The sequence below is a fragment of the Acipenser ruthenus genome, chromosome 6, assembly GCF_902713425.1.
Source record: "Acipenser ruthenus chromosome 6, fAciRut3.2 maternal haplotype, whole genome shotgun sequence".
Taxonomy (NCBI): domain Eukaryota; kingdom Metazoa; phylum Chordata; class Actinopteri; order Acipenseriformes; family Acipenseridae; genus Acipenser; species Acipenser ruthenus.
The window spans coordinates 33,164,093-33,180,696 of record NC_081194.1 but is presented as its reverse complement, the minus strand read 5'-3'; positions in this window follow the sequence as shown (position 1 = coordinate 33,180,696).

Below are 16,604 nucleotides of genomic sequence, written 5' to 3'. Positions count from 1 at the left end.
TTACCATATTAGACAACACATTAATAACATCTGGTCTGTAGACAAGAATCTGCTCCTCCTCATTTTGCTTTGATCTTGATGTTTTGTCTTTGTATTCCTCTAACAAAGAGAGCTTTTGAAAAGATAAAATGTATTACATGTTTTTATTGAGAAATATCAAATGCAACTTGTCTCGGTTTTTGGATGTTTAGCTCCTAAAATTACATGAAACAAGTCAGTATAGTATATGCTAGTGTATTTTTTTTTTCTGAATTGGAATTAAGATACTCCCTGGTCCCTGGTGGTTAAAGGATATAGAGCAAAACCTTTTAGAAGAAAAACAGATTGCAAATTACTTTTCTTACATAACAAAGTAGATTTCAGTGGCTACAGATAATAAGGAAGGAGGCATTAGTGGTGAACTAGCTTATATGTATATTTCAGTGTATATGTTAATGTTAGTAAGCAGAGCTAATAAATGTTAGCTTGCGAGGTTCGGGGGGCGTGAAGCTGGGGGGGCTGCTAATCTCTAATCTTTCAATTTTCTAATCTCCAGTTAATTAGTTCTATTTACTATTTAAGACCTGATCACCTGCACCTTTTCTGTCTAGTGTTTCGTTTTTCCTCCTCCTCCCCTCCTCCACCTTCTACATGCCTTCGCATCGGTCATCTCTGGGGTGCAAGTGAGGCTCACTTCCCCGACCTCAGGGCTAGGCAGCCGCCTCCCTTACCTTCAGGGGTTCTCACCGCGTGAGTCAGAGCGGACCCCCGGCCAAACTCTGTCCTGTCGCAGCTCCTGCGCTCATCTCACTCGAGGCTCTCTTCTATTCTGCCTCTCTTCAGGACGTGGTCACTCGTGCCGAGTCCTATACTAACCTCAATGCTCTGTCCTTATTTTCAGGTCCCAGGCAGCGTGATGTCTCGGCCAATCAGGGGTTTTACGAGCGCCCCTTACATAAGCCTCAAATGCTGGGTACCTCTCTCATCTCCTCCCGAGGGGTGGCTTTTCAAGTCTAACCCTCATATGTGTTTTCAGGTTGCCGGGTCCTCCGCCCCTGGGATGTCGACAGCGTCGGCCCCAGTCGACGACCTCTTTTCTATCCCGTTTCAGGTTGCCGGGTCCTCCGCCCCTGGGATGTCGACAGCGTCGGCCCCAGTCGACGACCTCTTTTCTATCCCGTTTCCGGTTGCCGGGTCCTCCGCCCCTGGGATGTCGACAGCGTCGGCCCCAGTCGACGACCTCTTTTCTATCCTTTCCGGTTGCCTGGTCCTCCGCCCCTGGGATGTCGACAGCGCCGGCCCCAGTCGGTGACCACATTCTGTCCTACTAACTGCTCCTTGCTGCTTCTTCTGCCTTATCTTTCCCCCCCAGCTCACGCCCAGTGAATCAGCATTTAAACACTAAAGCAAAGTAATGCAATATCCCAATCATACAATTTTTATGTGAATATAGTTTACTTGCAGTCCATGGCACAGTGTGAATATATTTTTAGATTTTTGATAAACGTGTTTATTAGTTATGATGGTGATAATGAACAGCTAGCATAGCCAGACCTTTCATGTGTCAGTGTGGGTCTGGGAGGGCTTTAGAAATGTGGTCTGACCCTTTGTATTCGGATTATATTTTCCCAAATAATCTGTCAGTAGCAGGCTTTTTATGGAATGCCACATACAATCAACTAATACAGGTGACAACTCTGTAAGTAGAAATAACCTCTAGCATCAAAGATTTGCATCTGTAACTTTATATAACAAATAATTAATAATTAAGCACCACAGATAAACTAGAAAAGTAGGCACCTATGGCCACAAATTAAGGCTTTCAGTGCAACATTCAGCCATAAAAGGTAAAGTGTGAAAATGTTGGTGATTAACTTCTTCACTGAAGTTACAATTGAAATAATGGCTGTGTGAAAACTGTTGAAGGGTCATGCAGCTGTTTACAAGAAACCTTAACTTTCCCATACCTTCAAATAAGAATGCTGACCACACAGGCCTCAGTCTTAAGTGATGATTTACCAGTGGTTGTTTTTTGTTTTGTTTTTTAACCCTTATCAGAGGATTGCTGAAGTAATACTCCACCCCATCAAACTTTAATTTAAATGTGTGTGGAAAGAAGTAGAGGGAGTTGGCAAGGACTCCTCAACAATACAATAATTCCATTGCATTTATTATGTCTTCTCTCCCTTTTTTAAAAAGATGTATAAAAGAGATTATCCCTTTTGCTTTTGGTGCTACTTACAAATAATTTTAATAATAAAAAGGCTTAGAAAAGTACAACGCTTTTATTTAATCCTTTATCGGATTGTACATAATAAATACAGCTCATTCAAGATGGAAACTTAGAAAAACAGTGCTACTGCTACTAATTACTTTTTCATATCGTCTTGAAAATCTACTGTGTTTTTGCTCTGCAGTTCTACCACAGTGCACTAAGCATGTGGGTTATGTTAGACAACTAATGGGAGTTCTGGCTTTCTTCTAAAAGGTTTTGTTCTGTCTTCTTTTGAACTACTGTGACCATAAGATGATACCATTTAAATTGCAGTTTAAGGTAAAAAAAAACAGACCTCCTTAAGTATCCTCTTACTGTAAATCCAGCATTCTCCTCAAGTTTACATTGTTAAAAAGTCTTAAGAATTCTGTTTTTTCCCCCCATCTTTAATCAATTATATTATATTACTTACACATAAATAATAATTACATTTCTATAACCAACAGCATCTGTATCTCCTTTAATGCTAATGTTTGAGCAACTTTTTTGCAAGGGCTTGTAACAGGACAGCATCAGGGCCCAAGCTGTTACTGACAGGAAGGAGACTCAGAAGCTGGAAAGCTGCAGTTTAAGTGCTAAAGCGGTACGTTTATTAATCCCACGGGGACAAAACAACAATAAACAAACAAATACAGCACGAGGGCCAAAATAAAGCGTCAAACACAAAACTTACACGAGCCAGGCTGAGTTATGCCTTCGCTGGCTTTCCTTCTCCAAACACCCCTCAAACAAAGGGTGTTTGTTGCTCCCTTTTTATACAGGTGGTCATTCCCCAAGTAGCACCAATGACCTAATTAGGGAATGACCATACCTGTGATTGTTTGCAGGGATTAGGATTTAACCCCTTCCTTGCCACAGGGCCATTGATTGCAAGGAACCTTTTTATTGTATTCTGAATACAACAACTAATTTTCCAGTAAAACAGAAGGGAGGAAATACATGAACAGTAATTCAATATCTAAAATGTTGTGAGATGTAAATAGTTCAGATACATATTGTGAATTGATTAAGCATATATGACAAATTAGGAGTGAGATTTGGTAGACCATTACTAGTCTTAATGGGCTTCTTTCTAGGTGACAGAATACTAAATTTAAATGTGATCTTCTAACCTACTCATAACCCAGATGCAATTTAAAAAATCAAACATATTTTATTGTTAACTCTGACCCAATGACAATCAATGGCCGGGTTTCCATTCATCTTAGAAAGTCGATACTCTCTCTCCACCATCATGATTTATGTGATATATATGTCGATCCCGAGTCAACGCGGGGGTGGTAGCAGTGAGCTGAGCCTAGGGTGACCACATAGCAAGAGTGATAAATCAGGACACTTTCAGTTGGTGCAAGAAGGAAAGAAACCTAGTTTAAATGAACTACTACATAATGCAAGTGACGCAAACTATGTATCTTTCTTCTGTAGATAGGCTTTTTTATTCTTTTGCCTTCCTGTGTGCATTGCACTTAGGCAAAAAAAAAAAAAAAAACTTAGAGAAATATCATTTTTAAAAAAAACTCCAAAGCGGTTAACTTTCTTGTTTACTGTTCAGATGACAATGATGTTTTAATCAGCCTATCAGTATGTCTGCACTGGTTTTTCTGTGATCTGCCGTACTGTACGTAGCAGGTGGGACAAAGTCAGTGCTGCGTTGTTTTGATTTAGGTTGCTAAAATCTAGTTTTCAGCATTGGATGTGAAATACCAAAAATGGACAACAAAGCAAAACAAGCAAAGAATATTTAGGCTGAGGATCGTGTCAAGACATTTCCCAAAGAAACTGTACATGCAGTTGGAGGTAATTGTATTGCACATCTTGTAATGTGACTTAAAGAAAATAGATTGATCACTATTTAGCTTCAGAATCACACATTAAACAAAAGGCTACTACAGAGGCTGCTGAACAGAACATAAAACAAACAACAACTTTCAGAAAACAAAAAGTCAGCGCAGACAAAAAAGTATTCCTGTGTCGGTTGTTGCCAAGTTAAATCAGCACTACAGGTACAATCAAGCACAGCTACCTTGATTCAAACAACCTGCTGTTTACTTTTTAAATGCAGTTAGAATTTTAGACCCGAATAGGCACGTTTTCTTTGTTTTGACTTGGTACTGATTAAATAAATTCCTAGATGGGACAAATAACATGACAACGAACGTGCTGCATACATGGACTTTATTAAAAAATGCCAGATACCTTTGTGTAACCGAGTTTTGGGACTGTTTTTAATCAATTTCCACATCTGTATAATTTGGCAAAGCTTTGCCTTACACTTCCAACCAAATTCAGTGGATGCAGACGTGCAGTCTCAATGTATGGGCAAGTCCACACCAGACAGAGAATATCGGCAGCAACTGTTGGGAGATGTTGTATGCCTTTTAACAAATGACAGCACTCTGTTTTAGTAAGGAAGCAAGTACCACAATATTTATGCTTTTATAGTGCTATGAAACATTATCTAGGTGTATTTAATGTTTAAACAGGTCCGCGAAATGTCTGTGAAATCCTAATTATAATCCTAATCCTAACTGGATGACTTGGCCATGCGCATAACATCCATTTTGCCGATGACATAACTGGAGAACTCCTTGCAGCTCAGGCTGAAATTAATTTTTACTTTTGAGCTTTGATTACTCGCGCATGCTTCAATTCACAGTCACAATAAATAAATAAAATGCACTTTTTTTTTACACAATTTACAAAATGCCTTTGTAACACAGTCATGATTGAATCCATTTTTTTTTTTTGTCCCACTGCGTTCGGTACTTTTTTGCTTTTTAGTGACAGGCTCGTCAACAACACCAGTCACCATGACACTTCGCCAGTAAAACCAGACGCACCAAGTAAAACACATGACGCATACCGCATGATATAAATGCAGGTTAACATGATTGGATAGCCGCATAGATGCAATGCAAACAACTCACTCAAACGCGCCCTAAACCAGTATGCTGCTGCACCACGAGACAGTACAGCAGCCACATATACAAAGTTTCCTAATGAGAAAATAAAAAATCCACATATTATGCCAGGGTTTTCAAAGTTTACTTTAAAAATCAGGACAAATGGCGTCCCAACAGTACCGCAATCGGGACGCGGGACAAAGCCCCTAATATCAGGACGATTTTTTTTTTTATCGGGACATCTGGTCACACTAGCTGAGCCTAAAAAAAAAATAATTGGATGTGCCAAATTGAGAAAAAATAATAAAATAATTGTTGCTTTACTAAATTATATATATATATATATATATATATATATATATATATATATATATATATCGTTGCATAGCTTCCTCGTCCGATTTGGAGGATTTGCACCTGCAAACCCAGAATGGGATGTATTTTTTGTCTCCTTACTAGTCCGGTATGCATTGGACCCTCAGAAGGTGAATTTCCAGATTTTATTAATTAGGTGGATCCCTAACTATAATTAATGTATATAGTAACAAATGTGGTTTACTTAATTTACCCTAGATAATCATATAATCATTATAAATATCCATCACAGCGCTTTCTTATGGAATGTTTTTTTATTATTATTATTATTTTCTTCTTTTTTTTATTTTTTCTTAAAAATAATGTGTCCAAATGAGGCAGGCTGCACTTGCAGTCCTTTAACACAACCTAAAAACTTTGTAGAAACCCAGTTTAAAAAAGCTGTACAATTTCAGTCATCGCGCAAGGCCAAATTGGAACTCAGACAGAAACATTTTAATATACCTTCCCGTATTTTAATATTAATTAGGTTATATGCATTTGGAAGGAGAATTTCTCTGGCTAAAAGAAAACTACAACGAAATGCACACTAGCCGAAAGTACTACCAAAATACAGTGAAACCTATTTTAATGTTTCCATAGAAACTGCCCAAATGTGTCCTTTTGCCTTACTGACTGATATCACCTTGAGGGAGCAGGCTATAATGTTCTGAGATTGTACTAACAGTTTTTATTCAACAGAAGGCACTCTGCAGTATGAAAGTAATTATTCTGTTTTCATGCTGGGGAGCTTTTAAGTCCTTGGCTTGTACAATCTTTGTTTGCACAATTTTACATCAGTATAAATTTGTTATTGTTCTTGGCCACCTGCACTGCTTTGACTCACCCAGATGCAGGCTCAAATATATATTTTTTTTATTTCTGTAAGAACCACAGTTTAGAAATATTTTAATACATTTCATGGAATTATACTCCCAGAAAAGTTCCTTCTAATGCTAAGTCTAAGTGTTTTATATTGGAAATTAGCACTGCAAAAATCTTTAATCAACCCCCCAGAATGGGTGTGTCGTTTTGAGTGAAATTCTACAGTTGAAACACAGTTTTGGTTTTGGGGCTGTGTTATAGAAAAGCTTTTGCGGCCACTTTAATACAGACGTTTAAGACCATAATCCCATCAAAATTATGTCCTCTCGTGATTCGTGGTGTTGGAGGCCTTCCCAATCCATTTAAGTCTGACATGAGGGGAGTCAGGGCAGCCTAGTTAAATGAATTTGCTCTTTGCTGAATGCCCATTGTATGTATTGCTAATATTTGGGCAGACATCATATGGATGCTTTTACAAACCATGTATTTGTTTCCCCTGTGGTTATTATTGAATGTGTGTTGTCTAAGGGTTATGGTTTTATAAGATTGTATTACAATTGATGTTTTGCATGTTCCAAAGATTAGTTCCTAAATTCACACATTTTGGGGTACATTTTAAAAGGTGACTGCATTTTTGTCAGACGTCTAAAATGACACTTTTTCTTAGACAGGCTTATTAGAGTCACGGTTTTCAACAGTGACTGTTGTAAGTTGATGTTTCTAGACGTGCAAGTCTGCTATTTGAGCGTCTAAAACCCTCCATAAGGTTACAATTGGATTTAAACGCCCAAAAATCAGTGGGATTTTCAGAGTTACAGACTTTAGTCTTTCCTTCGTCTAGGCAGAGTATTATAATGTATGCAAATGGACAGGAAGTGATGCATTTGTCTAAATATAGACTTGCGAACACAGGTATATATATATATATAAACACAGGTGCGTCTTTGTTGTACACAATGGCAAACTTTGCCACATTACCCAAGAGGCTATCAATAAGTCGAAAACCCCACATTGACAGAAAGATAGCGCCATGAGTGTATTTGTAAGTTGCATTTCCGCTATACATTAATAAGTTTAAGTTTTTATACACGTTATAAAAAACACATTTGCTCAAATAAATATTAAATCACACATAGCTAACTGCTGTTACAAACTTGAGCTGTCTCTGCAGGGATTCAATTGTGACATCCCTGTTTTATGGAAGCGCTTCTCTTAGTACTAAAGATAGAAGTTCTCACCTCAGACATAACAAAAGGCCAAATCGAAATCAACAGTTTATACATGACAAAATAAAGTCATTAGGTGGGGAGTGGACACAAGCAGAGAGATTTTAAATATCAAAGCAAGAGGGAAGATGTTAGTGAGGAGACAATTCTGGTATTAAAAAGTTTACCAACAAAAATATTATTGTTTTCAAGCCATTGTTCCCCAATGTAAACAATATCATCACCACACATTTTAATGAAATGAAAGCCTAAGTCAATTGACGCATTGACATACTATTTATTTTAAAAAATGTCTTACTTTCCATCTCCAATGTCAGTCTTGCATCTCAATACCATGTCTGAGAGCTGCGTTGTGCAATACGCAACAAGCTGTGACGATGCTACATACTTTTTGTGGGCTATACTGTAGGAGACCCCCTGAACAATCAAGGCACCTAAAACATTTTTAATATGTCAAAGGTCCTCTCTATCACAGATCGAGCTGATCTGTGCATGTTATTATATCTGTGATGAGCAGGAGTTGAAGGATTTGTAACAGAAGTCATAAGCCATGGTTTTAATGGATATCCGCTCTCAGCTGTGTATTTAAAAACACAATTTACTAACTTTCCTTATACATTAATGATTAAGAAGGAAACACACATGGTTATTTACCTATGAGCCAGCTGCCAGCCAATGCTTCAGTGCCCACATACCGCCCACATAGAGACATTTGTGACACGATCCTGGATACTTTGCAACGATGTTGGTGATCCACCTACACATTGAATGAATGGACATTTTTACGATTTATGTAAGTATTACCGTTTAAGGCTGGGGCACGTAATGCAATATGTGTGCAATCTCAAGCGCCCACGATGTTTGGAAATCTTGCAATGTCATAAAATCATTTGTTTTGTCTGATGTTAACTCTTCACATAAATCTAAAATATATATATATATATACACTCAGCACACAAAACCATCACCTTCCCCAACTTTAATTCTCAGCCCCTCTTCTACTAACACCCATGATCAATCTGTGTATACACCTGTGGCTTTAATTAATAATTTAAACCAGTGCTTCTCAAACTGGGGGTCCCCACCCAAAGGGGGGTCGCAGTCGCAGGGCTATTGTAGGGGATTGCGTGATCACAAAAAATACTGACATAACCTTAAGATTAGGGCTTCTGGTTTTCGATATTAACCAATCAAACACCCGATATAAAAATGCAAACACTGGAAATGGTTACTCAGTTCACCTGGACTTCACCCCTTTCCCATAAAAAAAAACTACTACAGTGCAAAAAAACTAAAACAAAACCACTTTTCCCAGTGCAGCTGGGCAATGTCCCTCCTTCCTGACTTGGATCTATCATTGATTCATTCTGAATACTTTAAACCCACCCCAACTACTGAGTGGCAGCAAATTCTACATTTCTGTGGGAGACTCCGCTTGCGAGATTTAAAATGAGATTACAATTACAGTAGAAGGCTTGTTTGCAGGATTTAAAGCTATATTACAGTTAGACAGTGAGAATTTAAAACAGAATTGCAAACTGTGGCGAAAGGTAAAAAAAAGCTTAGACACATAAAAACCCCAGAAGAATGTGCCCGTACCATAAGGATTTTGTTGTGGAAGACAGCAAAGGAAAGAAGGTACAACTACATGTGCAAGTACTGTCTGTCGATAATAATTTCCATGTGTTGCTACAACTGTTTACGTAAGGTGTGTGTATTGTTTTAATTTTTTTTTTTTTTTTTTTTAACATTTTGACCACTTTTTTAAACTTTTAAATTGCATTCCCTGGCTCAAGATGGCGTCCCATGTACCAGCATGGACCTCTCAGAACTAGGGAACTTGAGCCAGGGAATGCAATTTAAAAGTAAAAAAAAAAAATTAAATCAATACACACACCTTACGTAAACAGTTGTAGCAACACATGGGAACATGTAACACAATAAAATAAAAAAGTCCTTATGTGCCCTTCAACTGCAAATGGTGTAATATGAAGCCAGACCTCCTGCCGTGTTTACTAAGTGTCCAGATGTTTGTTTGTTTGTTCGTGTATATAATTGTGTATAAAGTGCTAGTGCCGGTTCAGGTTTCTCAATTTGCCACAATCCTTGGACAATGTTATGATTATTGCTACAGACTCTAGTCTATACGAGCGGAGAATACAGTACACTGTTGGAGGTTTTATCTTTATAGCCTTGGCACATTATTAATAATTTAAAATAGAAATAGCTCCCCCACACCCCCTAACCAAAATTAATTGCCATACAAAAATACAGGTGTGGTGAAAAGTCACCCTTGAGTCAACCTATCCCACTGTTTTCATTGCATATAGTTAATACAATATGCATGTAAACCTTTGTGCAGCAGTCTTGTGTTTGAACCAATAAAGCAGTATATTGTGTTTTATGCGAGGTGTTTTTTTTTGGGACAACCATCCCTGGTCTCCCTGACAGTATAGATTGTGTGTTTTAATAGTGTTATGGTATTATTTTATATTTTGCAAGTAACACCTGCATGGTGGGTTCTTTAAGGGTCCCAAAATAAGAACATAAGTTATGAATATGAGGGGGCCATTCGGCCCATCAGTGCTTGTCTGGTTCCTACTTAACTGGGGAACCATCATCTTAATTGTGGTGACAGCACCTAACTACTGCAGCAGATGTTCAGACTTTCAAAATCAATCACTTACAGTTTGTCGAGCAATAATGTCAGATGAATGTCAGTTAAGACAGTGAAAAGTTGGTAGACTTCCAGTATGTAAGGGTTTAATCTAGGATTTAGCTTGTAATAATAGCATACTAATAGTACTTAGAAGTACAAAAATGCTTGGTCTCAATGCACTGCTATAAACCTTGCGTTGAGACGTACATCATAAATCAAAGAAAGAATGTCTGCCTGGCAAAGGTTTAAACAAAATTAAAGACTAGACTGTCAGGTGACAGAGGTTGTAGATCTGTATATAATTCAGAGCCAGCTAGCCAGTCCCAAAATAAAATCACTTGACTTAATTGACTCAATGGAATTTAAGGTATTCATGCAACACTGGCTATGTTTACAGCAAAAAATAAAAGTAGCATGCTGTGATAGTAACGTTATTATTCCTTGACCCTGTCCTTTGTTATTATGACATGGGTTTACAACAAACTTCTATGTGCCATGGTAGTGGGTGTCATTTTATGGTAATTAAAGAGGGGCTATACTAATATTTCGGATGTCACACATCCATTAATTAAACATGCATTGTATTAAAAAGGGTGTTTATAATGACTTTACAATGATTTTAGAATGTTATTACAGAAATGTTCCAGTTTTACTTATCTAATCGTGGCATTCCTGGTTTACAGCTGATGTAACTGGAGCATTCTACTTGTAATTGTTTGTTAAAGGTGTCTATTAAGATTCCAACATTTAACAAAATAGATCTGTTAATGTGCTGTGCTAAAGTTGTGCCAATAGGCTATCGCTACTAATTCCAGTTTATTTTTGTAACTACTTTCTATTAATATGTGTTTTGTGCAGTTACTCTTCCTCACTCAGCAATGCGATCATCAGTATCAATATGTCAGACAGATTCTTAACTCCAAATTAATTCAATTTTCAAAGAGAGTTTATAACTACTATAATTATAATACGAGAAATACCTTTGTATTAAAATACTTTTCAAGTGCAGGATTCACTGTAATGCTATGATATGAATTCCCTTTAATTTAACTGGAATACATTTCTTAAAGCATATAAGCACCGTTTTTTTTATTTTGGGAAATAAGTTTGAATTATAATATTATATCATATTTCCATATTGCATGTACATGTTGCGTATGTGTACATAGCCTCCCTAGATGGGCCCGGTCTGTGATGACAGTGGATGTTGTGATGATGCACAAAGACATTTTAATGGCAAGAACTCGATAGGAAAAGAAAATAAGTTGCCTAAAATGAAGTATGACACAATCGTGACTATGTTGAAAACATATTGCAGGAATGCGTACAGTACATCAGGCAGAAACAGTAACTTTAACACCGCGGAATTTTGGATGATACCAACAGTGTTGGGCACGTTACTGAAAAAAACCGAATATAATGTCCTTACTTATTGCTTCATAAAAAAGTAGCGTGTTATGTTCCTCATTATAGTTCTTTCTCTTGTCTTGTCCTGCAAAATAGTTGTGACAATTGTTTTGTAATTCATTTATTAAATGTGTCAAACAGGTTTTAATTTTTTTTTGTAGTATAACAAACAAACAACTGTTAATAATTTACTGGATATAGTATATATACTGAGCATCAAAAGAAACATCACTATTATAACACATTTATTTTCGAAAAAAATAAGGTATATAAATGATGGACATTAATAGATACACACGTGTATTTTGTAGATACATATTTCTCCACTTGGGGAAGTAGTGCATCGCCACCATCACAAAGTGGTTGCCGCTATCTGACACAAGGAAGTGGCCAAGGACATCCACCCCGACTCTCTCCATGGGTGCCCCTACTGGGAACTGTTGGAGCAGGGCATGGGACCGTCCAGGGGGTCCCTTGTGGGCTGTGCAGTCGTCGCACCGGCAGCAGTGGTCCTCCAGATCCCTCCGACAATGGCACCAGTAGTAGGACTGCTGCAGGCGCCGCAAGGTCTTGCTCACCCCAAAGTGTCCTGTGCTGTTCAAGACAGCTGGTTGAAGAGTCCGGGGAACCACTAGCTGCCACCACTCTTCTCCAGATGCCGGCTCCACCCAGCTTCACTGCAGCACCTCCTCCCGGAGTGTCAGACCACCCATTGTGCCCATAGCCCTTTGTCCTGTTCCTGTTGCGCCCTCCAATCTTCGTCCGGAACCGTGGAGATCTCCCCGCACCTCTCTAGATGTAGGCTCCCGTCTCCTTCCAGGGGCCCTTCTCCTCTGGCTTCTCTCTCATGCTGCTCCCTCCGTTCACAGTGGTGGCAATCTTCTAATACATTGGATCCCAACCTGTGGTCTGCGGACCACTTGTGGTCAATGAGTACACTCCAGGTGGTCCGCAAACAACTCCCAAAATTTGGTTAAGCAGTTCTTGCAAAAACCCATTTCTACACAATCACATGTTGTGTTACTACTAAGCAACACAAAAAACAGTTTTAACCATGTGATATATAATTATAATGATATGTATGAAGTCTGCATCCCCCCCCCCCCCCCCCCCTTTATCTGTTTTCTTTTATTACGGGTGTGTTTTTAAATTTTAAATTAATATATATTACAGCTCCCTTTGATGCAATACCAAGTATCACCTTCAAAGCCGTTATTAACTAAAACAGCTTTCTAAAGTGAAACAAATACTAACTAAATAACATACACATTATGAGGCACATTTGTCTTTTCAAAACTACAGGCTTCTTTTTTTTAGCCAGCGTTATTTATTCACGTAAATGCATATCTTTCTAATCTGTGCTCATTTTACTGCTTGTGTTCACTGTTCAGGAAAAAAAAAAACAATCTGGAAGATCCAGCCTTTTCACTCCACATAAAAGTAGGGCACTACATTCCTAACTGGAATGGCTGGAATTACTTAATTCAAATAAAAAAAAACTAAAAAACATTAAAACCACAATTTTAGTACTTTTAATTTTCAACAATATACAAATTTGCTACAGTGTTGTCAGGGATATAGGAATATACCTATTATTTCCATACATTTTTGGAGAGGTTAGCAACATATAGTAACAGAAGTTAATGTGAAACAAAAAGAGGCTATATTTGTAGCGTGACTTGTGAACTGTACCATAGTGTGAATGATCGATTTCAGTGCCATGTTATCATATGGGATTATTGAGCCAGGTTTAATATCTCACAAGACTGTAACAAAAGGAAATTCTATTAACACTACTACTGGAAACAACGTGTACAGTCTGTTCTTGACGCTGTCATATTTAACCAAAATGCTATAAATCCTATCGACTGCATGCCACCAATCCCATTTAATTTACACATCACAGTCCCCCAGAAGTGTCCCCCCTGTACACTCTCCAATCATTTTTACATTTTTTTTTTTATTCAAATCTTTTATTTTTACATTTTTCAAATGGTTTCTCACCCACCTCGTCTTCATATTCCGGTGTTTTTTTAAAATGTACATCGAGCGAAGTTGGCAAATAATAAGTTGGATAGATCAATTTGCTACACAAGGTAACGGTTGCGGGGACCAGCACTGGCATTGACATTTACTGGATCCGAGGATGACCCAAGCCCCAGTGCATTATTTGTCAGGAGGTTTTGTCAAACAAAAAAAAACCTGCAAAATTGAGACCTGCATTCAGAATGTGAAAAAAAATAAAAACATTTAAATAAAAGAAACAGGAACTTTGCCATCAGCAACTTTGAATGCAAAAATGACAACATTCCTTGCTGACCTGGTAGTGAAGATTCAAGCCCAGGAATCTCATTAAGGTAGGTACGTTATATACAGTGCCTATATTAAGTATTCACCCCCCCTTGGACGTTTTCACAATTTGTTGTGTTACAACCTGAAATCTTGATGCATTTAAATGGGATTTTTTTTTCTTTGATTTACACAACCTACTCAACACTTTGAAGAGGCAAGAGATGTTTTATTGTGACACAACAGTTAATGAAAAATAAAAAAACTGAAATGTCTTGGTTAGATAAATATTCACCCCCCTGAGTCAATACTTGGTAGAACCACCTTTGGCAGCAATTACAGCCGTGAGTCATTTGGGGTAAGTCTCTACCAGGTTTGCACATCTGGATCGTGCAATATTCACCCATTCTTCTTGGCAAAATTGTTCAAGCTCTGTCAGGTTGGATGGGGATTGTTGGTGAACAGCAATCTTCAAGTCTTGCCACAGATTCTCAATCGGATTCAAGTCCAGGCTTTGATTGGGCCACTCTAGGACATTCACTTTATTGTTTTTAAGCCACTCCAGTGTTGCTTTGGCTGTGTGCTTGGGGTCATTGTCCTGCTGAAAGGTGACTCTCCTTCAAAGTCTTAGGTCTTTTGCAGACTGAAGCAGGTTTTCCTCAAGGATTTGCCTGTATTTAGCTCCATCCATTTTGCCCTCTACCCTGGCAAGCTTCCCAGTCCCTGCTGATGAAAAGCATCCCCATAGCATGATGCTGCCACCACTATGCTGCACAGTAGTGATGGTGTTACCTGGGTGATGTGCTGTGTTGGGTTTGCGCCAGACATAATGCTTTGCATTTAGGCCAAATACTTCCATTTTTGTTTCATCGGACCACAGAATCTTTTGCCACATCTTTTCAGAGTCTCCCACATGCCTTTTTGCAAATTCCAAGCGGGATTTTACATGGGCTTTTTTCAGAAATGGCAAACAAACTGTGAAAACGTCCAAGGGGGGTGAATACTTACTCTAGGCACTGTAAATACTTTCTACATGTACTTATACATATACACATAAAAACTAGTTTCAAAAGGCTGTTGTTAAAAAATGTGTGGCAAGTGGCCTGTGGTAAAAATCCAAACACCAAGGTGGTCCCTACATTGAAAAAGGTCGAGAACCACTGTTCTAATAGACAGGGGCGGCAGGAGAGCACATCTGCGTTTGTGTGGTGGTTGCCCACTTTGTGTTGGATGGCAAAGTCATACTCCTGCAGCTCCTCCAACCAGCAGGCGAGTTGACCTTCAGGATCTTTAAAACTAACTAGCCACTGGAGGCAAGCGTGGTCAGTTCGCAGCCTGAAGCTCCTTCCACACAGGTACAGCCGGAACTTCTTAAGGGCAGCTACAACAGCGAGAAGCTCCCGGCGAGTGAAGCATTATCTGCGCTCTGGTTTGCTGAAGGCGTGGCTGAAGTAGTCGATCACCCTCTCCCTCCAGCCATTGGCTGGGACCCCCTTGGCTTGGTGGGATAAAGACATTCTGCTCAGAGACCAGCTTGTCATGGGATTGAAAGACAGTAATGTGCAATGTGAACTCCACAAGAAGTTTCGCCGAAGGAACGACATGACTTTTGAAAATATTTGACAAGAGGTGATCCTCTATGAAGAAGGATTGCTTGTAGAATGTGGGAGCCAATGCTTTTGTCATGCAGCAGGTGAGTCTCTCCCTTTGTTTTCCCACAAGAGTGCCAGTGGACAAGCCATAGAAGTGCCAGCAAACAGTGAGATCTTGATATGGGGGTGAGTGCCAAATTGAGTAGAAGGGAAAGCATATTGCTGTATGATTGAGCCAGTAGAAGAGCAGAGCTTATTGGGGGTAGCCAGGACTGTGGGGTTAGGAAGGTCACGTGCTAGTGAGAGTACGGAACCTGACTAGTTATCCTGACCAGTTAAAAAGATATCAAAGATTAGCTGCTGCATTTTATGTAGACCCTACATGAGGGAGATAAAGAGTTGTGCCTGATGCTGAAGAGGCTTTGTGAAATTGAAGTGGATGTGCGCTCAACCCATGTGGGAAGACCGGACTGGAACTTTGCACATTCTTGTCCAGTGCCAGCAGGGCCGGATTGACGCAGGGGCTTTATGGGCTACAGCCCAGGGCCTCAGGTTTTGAGGGGCCCCAAAATATATATATATACACACCTTATTACTATATATATATATATATATATATATATATATACAGTGCCTTGCGAAAGTATTCGGCCCCCTTGAACTTTGCGACCTTTTGCCACATTTCAGGCTTCAAACATAAAGATATGAAACTGTAATTTTTTGTGAAGAATCAACAACAAGTGGAACACAATCATGAAGTGGAACGGAATTTATTGGATATTTCAAACTTTTTTAACAAATAAAAAACTGAAAAATTGGGCGTGCAAAATTATTCAGCCCCTTTACTTTCAGTGCAGCAAACTCTCTCCAGAAGTTCAGTGAGGATCTCTGAATGATCCAATGTTGACCTAAATGACTAATGATGATAAATAGAATCCACCTGTGTGTAATCAAGTCTCCGTATAAATGCACCTGCACTGTGATAGTCTCAGAGGTCCGTTTAAAGCGCAGAGAGCATCATGAAGAACAAGGAACACACCAGGCAGGTCCGAGATACTGTTGTGGAGAAGTTTAAAGCCGGATTTGGATACAAAA